General features: G+C 40.1%; 1 long non-coding RNA gene across 1 annotated transcript; it reads left to right on the plus strand.

The window, feature by feature from the left end:
* The first annotated feature begins 2,781 nt into the window (after nucleotides 1-2,781).
* On the plus strand, nucleotides 2,782-5,809 carry LOC121402932. The gene is made up of 2 exons (XR_005966870.1): nucleotides 2,782-3,068; nucleotides 5,260-5,809. It is a non-coding gene; the product is annotated as an uncharacterized LOC121402932 (long non-coding RNA).
* Nucleotides 5,810-6,647: the final 838 nt, after the last annotated feature.

Here is a 6,647-nt window from a genome sequence, read left to right on the forward strand (position 1 = left end):
CTGTCAGAGCGAGTAAATGAAGGGAGAATTTCACTGCATACAGTCAGGTTCATTATAAAAACGGTACACGTTTTTTAATTAAAGTATATTGGAGATAGGTTTCTTTTTCATTAAAGAAAGTAAAAAAATTTTTTTTATTTCTCTGCCTTTACATCCCCTTTAAGGCTCTTATACCGAGGGTATAGGATAGCAGGTATAGTAGGGAGAGGTGGTGCCTATAGTAACAGTGGATAATAGTCTCTGGGAAGGGAGTGTGACTGTGGGATAGCAGGTATAGTAGGGAGAGATGGTACCTATAGTAACAGTGGGATAATAGTCTCTGGAAGGGAGTGTGACTGTGGGATAGCAGGTATAGTAGGGAGAGATGGTGCCTATAGTAACAGTGGGATAATAGTCTCTGGGAAGGGAGTGTGACTGTGGGATGGCAGGTATAGTAGGGAGAGATGGTACCTATAGTAACAGTGGGATAATAGTCTCTGGGAAGGGAGTGTGACTGTGGGATGGCAGGTATAGTAGGGAGAGATGGTACCTATAGTAACAGTGGGATAATAGTCTCTGGGAAGGGAGTGTGACTGTGGGATAGCAGGTATAGTAGGGAGAGATGGTGCCTATAGTAACAGTGGATAATAGTCTCTGAGAAGGGAGTGTGACTGTGGGATAGCAGGTATAGTAGGGAGAGATGGTGCCTATAGTAACAGTGGGATAATAGTCTCTGAGAAGGGAATGTGACTGTGGGATAGCAGGTATAGTAGGGAGAGATAGTGTCTATAGTAACAGTGGGAAACAGAATTCTGGACATTGGTTGGGCAATAAAGTGTTAACAGATGCCCCACATCCAACCAAGTTACTTTAATGCACCAGCATTTCTGCTATAAAGCAGCATCCCTGGAATATCATTAATTAATCATTGCACAAAACACAAATTATGAGCGCTCAATATTTTATGCTGCACAGCAAAATTAATAAAAAATTAAGGTCGCACCTCCTCGGATTTTAAAAACACGGTTTCTTTTATGTTTAATACACGACACTTGATTAAAGATTCCCTCTGAATTTTTTTCCCTTTCCCTGTTATTATAAACAAACATGCACGTCCCAAGGTGCGTCTCCATATTTGGTCGTACGCGCTACACAATTTCACCGCCATTCCCGCTTCTTACAGCATAAAATTTTAATTGACGAAATCTTAAAAATCCCAGTGACAGTTCACTAACAAGAGTAACTGCCCTTGAAAGTACACAACTTACTGTACCATTTTGCCCATAGTATTTAAAGGGGTTGCTTACTTTTAGTATGATGTAGAGAGGGATATTCTGAGACAACTTGCAATTGGTTTTCATTTTTTATTATTTGTGATTTTTGAGTTATTTTGCTTTTTATTCAGCAGCTCTCCAGTTTGCAATTTCAGCAGTCTGGTTGCTAGGGTTCAAATTACTCTAGCAACCATGCATTGATTTGGATGAGATATTGGAATATAAATAGGAGAGGACTGAATATAAAGTTAAGAAATAAAAAGTAGCAATAACAGTACATTTGTAGCCTTACAGAGCAGGTGTTTTTTTAGATGAAATCAGTGACCCCCATTTGAAAGCAGGAAAGAACCAGAAGAAGAAGGAAATAATAAAAAAACTATAAAAACTAAATAATGAAGACCAACTTAAAAGATGCTCGGAATTAGCCATTCTATAACATACAAAAAGTTAACTTATAGGACCCCTTTAAAGGCAGTGAGCTGTTTGTGGAATGTAGTGCCTGCGACTTTAAGAGCTAAGCTTCACTTTTTTAAAGAAGACATAAAACTTCCCCCGTAACCCTTAGATTTTTCACTATGTCCCTTGCGACGACACCCCCTCCAATTTAGTGGGGGTCAAACATTTTGCATTAAAGTGTATTTGAGTGCTGTACTTTTTCATTTTTATCAGGCCTGTCCCTAACACAGAAATAGGTGTTTTAGTTGAAATACAGCATTTACTTTCCCTTTAAACAGGAAGTTTCTTCCATGCTTAAAGGGGTGGTTCACCTTTAAGTTAACTTTAGAATGGCTAATTCTAAGCAACTTTTAATTGGTCTTCGTTATTTATATGTTGCAGTTTTCGAATAACTTTGCCTTTCTTTAATTCTTTCCAGATTTCAAATGGGGGTCACTGACCCCATGTAAAAACAGATGCTCTGTAAGCCCACACATGTATTGTTAATGTTACTTTTTATTACTCATCTTTCTATTCTGGCCCTGTCCTATCCATATTCCAGTCTCTTATTCAAATCGATTCATCATTGCTAGGGTATTTGGATCCTAGCAACTGCATTGCTGAAATTGCAAATTGGAAAACTGCTGAAGAGAGAGAGATATATATATCTCTATATATATATATATATATACTGTGTATAGTCAACTACAAGAGGTCCTCTGCACTCAACCCATTATCAATATATTTAAGACAGAGACATTTTGTGCTACTGCTACTAAAAAATGCCTTACCCTTTAAACAACACAGGGATTGTTTGTCCATATATTGCAATATATTTAAGCTGGCCAACTACGTCAAAGTCATCCCATATCTGGCCAGTCCTATGCTTAATTTTCATCTGATTCATTAAGAATTCAATTGCTTAATTATACATTTTACAAAGGGACTAAGTTTTACCTGCAACTTACTCGCTGCTTTCAAAGTAAAACTCCCAAACTTGGCTGCCCTTTTATTAGACACCAGTGGGATCACCTGACTATAGTTGGGAAGGGTGAGAGCTACAACATGGAGCTGGTCACTGCTCCTGTCAGGCCCGGACTGACAATCTGTCAGTTCGGGCAATTTCCCGAAGGGCCGCTCCATTTTTTTGTGAAATGGGCCTCTGCTTTATGGCGATTTGAGGTAGAGAGACTTTACAGCGTGCAGCCGTGCACGCTGTGATTCTCCTTCACAGACACAGCAAGCAGCTGCATGTTCCTTCCTCCTCCCTCCTCCCATCTCCTAAGATTAGTCAGGAAGTCAAAGTCCCTCTGATTGGCCAGCAGACGGGGTGGGAGGAGTCTGAGGGTTCCGTGCTGTTTCAGGAAGCTCCTAGGAGAGGTAGGGGTGTCTGTGTTTGTGTCTCTGTGTGTGTGTGTCTCTCTGTGTTTGTGTCTTTGTGTTTGGGTTCCCTGTGTTTGTGTTTCCCTGTGTTTGTGTGTGTCTCTGTGTGTGTTTCTTTCGGTGTGTGTCTGTGTTTATGTGTGTCTCTCTGTGTTTGTGTGTCTCTGTGTGTGTTTCCCTGTGTTTGTGTGTGTCTCTCTGTGTTTTTGTGTCTTTTTGTGTGTGTGTGTCTCTTTGTGTGTCTCTCTGTGTTTGTGTGTCTTTTTATGTGTGTGTTTGTGTGTGTCTCTGTGTGTGTTTCTTTGTGTGTGTGTTTGTGTGTGTGTCTCTCTGTGTTTGTGTGTCTTTTTATGTGTGTGTTTGTGTGTGTCTCTGTGTGTGTTTCTTTGTGTGTGTGTGTGTGTCTCTCTGTGTTTGTGTGTCTTTTTGTGTGTGTTGTGTCTCTGTGTGTGCATCTCTCTGTGTTTGTGTGTCTCTTTGTGTGTGTGTGTTTGTGTCTGTGTGTGTATGTTTACACGTGGGCTGCTTGGTTTGTTTTTTGCCCGGGCTGCTTTTTGCTCCCAGTCCGGCTCTGGCTCCTGTATAACTATAACAAACAATATATATATATATTAGGGATGCACCGAATCCACTATTTTGGATACGGCTGAACCCCCGAATCCTTTGTGAAAGATTCGGCCGAATACAGAACCGAAACCGAATCCTAATTTGCATATGCAAATTAGGGGTGGGAAGGGGAAAACATTTTTTTACTTCCTTGTTTTGTGACAAAAAGTCACGTAATTTCCCTCCCCGACCCTAATTTGCAAATGCCAGGCAGAAGGATTCGAATCCGAATCCGAATCCTGCTGAAAAAGGCGGAATCCTGGCTAAATCCCAAACCGAATTCTGGATTCCGTGGATCCCTAATATATATATATATATATACAATTACTGTTTCTTTATTGGAAAAGTGTCCTAAATCTCATCGACTTCCCTTCTCATTATGTAGAGGCCAAGTGATATCTATATTTATACAGTATATATATTTTTTTTATTATTATTTTTATTATTTTCTTTCCTTCTTAAAGGGTCACAACACTACTTCTAAAAAGTAAAATCAACTCCTAAATTATTGCCATTGTCTCCTGGTTCCGGACCCATATTTTCCCCATTAAGTCTTAATTCTTTGGTGCAATTAGTGTAAATAAAGCTTAAAGGGGATTCCGCTTGGCCATGGATCACGCAAGGTTCTTTATTTTCCAATCGCTTGTATTGAGCTGAGCTTTTAGGGGGGTAAACTGGTACCTTTGCAGTGTCACAAACTGCTAAAGATTTACTAGCCGTGAAGGTTTATTCGACTGTTTTATTAGGCTTCCTTTACATATGTATAGGAGGGAGAGAGGAGAAACGGTTGTTGGCAATGCATCCAGTCCATTTCAGCAGTGTCCGGGACAATGCAGGGTGACCGGGACCCGCCCTAAATCCTGACATTCTGCACAGCGTGGGGACTTTTAGAAATAATTTAGCCCACCCCTTCTTTTTGTAGACTGAAACAGGGTAACACATTCTATGTGAAGAAAGAGGAACCTGACATTGCCCTCAGTTGAGGCCTCCAGAATAAATCTGCACAATTTATGGAAATCATATAAAGCATCCACTAAACAATAAGGGTGGGCAGATTGATAACCCCTTCACTACCAGAGGGGGACAATAACATATTGGCCCTCAGCAACATTGTTCCACCCACCTCGCTTTGAAATTGAGATGGTTTCATTCCACATTGGCTTTTTTATGTCCCATTTAAAAAAAAAAAAAAAGAGTAGGGGAATAAAAGGTTTTAATGATACCATGTTGGCTCTGAGTCAAGTGTTGGACATCCCAGATGCTTGGGGTCCTCTCTAAGAATTGGGGCATTGTGTGCTTTTCCTTTAGAAGAAGCCAGACTGCCCTCAAACTCTAGTCGCCTGGGTATCTTCCCTTATGTAAATGTTGATTTGTTCGGATTCCAGAATTTAAAAAAGAAATATCTTCTGACGAGAGTCTCTTTCATGTAATTGCTGCTCCTTTCGCCTGATTATTTTGGGATGAGAATGTGGCCGTCTAACTCCGAACATCTCTCAAGGAGGAGAGGGGGAAAAGAAGGTAAAACATTTCTTTAGATCCTTCAGCCTTTCAAAAACATTCCTTTGTATCCTTCCTCTTATAGGGTTGGCGCCTTCTGCCAAACTCAAGTGGAAGAATTCCCAGCCCAACGATGGAGTCGTTGAAAAAAAACAAAACAAAACAAAGAGCTGCCAATTAATGTGTCATAAATAGGCCCTTTGCAAGCCATGGCGAATTAAGATGTGGTTTCACGTTTCACGTCTATGATCGCAACGTGACCAGAAGATCAATGACAGCAATGGCCTCCTGACATCAAAGCTGCTAGTTGGCTTCTTCAAGTCTCAGAACATGTGGGCTGCTTAAATAACTAACTAACATCAGGACATGAATGCAGCAGTAGCCCCCAGAGGTGCCCTTCATGGACATGGATTGAATGACGTCACTTTCACGGAATCCTAATTTTTAAGGAGGAAAGAAGCTTGTAGCTATCTGGGAGGGTTTATTCCTAGTGAGATGGTAATTAGCTCCTCATAGCTCTTATAATTGAGATCATTTGTTTTTTTTTTCTTCTACTGGCCAATTCTATATCAGTTGTGGTGTTTTGAATGGACCCTTCGCTTTGTCAAATATGCAATAAAATGCTAACAATTAAATTACCATTGGGTTTGAATTAGCTGAAGGCACCAAGCCTGTTTTGGTCATATCATAAAGCTGATGTGATCGAGAAGTGTGGATGAAGAGAGGTCTTCTCCAGTTTACCAGTTGACTGGTCTTGATACCCCTACATTTATAATAGGGTTGCTGTTCAAATTATGTTTTCCTCTATTTGTAACCATATTATGTGCTAAAGGAGGTCTGAACCTTGTTGTATTACAAACTGGTTTTGAATGTCAAAACCACTAATAATGTCATTGTGTGGGTCCCTAGAAAGGCACCGGATCCAAATTTTACGTCCAGCCTGATTGACAAACTGACCAATATCAAAGTCTTCTGCTGATATCGGTCAGCTCTTTTTCCACCATACACGCACCAAATATTGTACGAAAATTAGTTTCATACGATATTATCTGTGCGTCTATGGCCACCTTTTCTCCAAACTCACCATAAATATTTGGCCAAATACAGAACTAGATTCAAACCATAAATTCCATATTCAACCAAATTATAATGAGCAGAAAAGACCTATATTGGCAAAATGTATGAGTGACTTTCTCCTTTAGATAGTAAGACCCAATCCACTGCTAAATATATTGGACTGCATTGTGTAAATCAAATCTTCCTAATAATATTAGGATGTGGCTATGCCTAGTAGACATGGTGTATCTCCAAGTAAAAAATATTAAGCATGACCATATTTTATTAAGTCAGGGCCATCAAAATCATGATGATCATGCAGCCCATGGTATCTGTTTGTGCCTGATCTTGCAGCTGATTGGTTGTACTAGAATGTCCCTCCCCATGACTATTGGAATCTCGCTGGTTCCAAGGCTT

This window comes from Xenopus laevis, chromosome 4L (assembly GCF_017654675.1).
Source record: "Xenopus laevis strain J_2021 chromosome 4L, Xenopus_laevis_v10.1, whole genome shotgun sequence".
Classification (NCBI taxonomy): Eukaryota; Metazoa; Chordata; class Amphibia; order Anura; family Pipidae; genus Xenopus; species Xenopus laevis.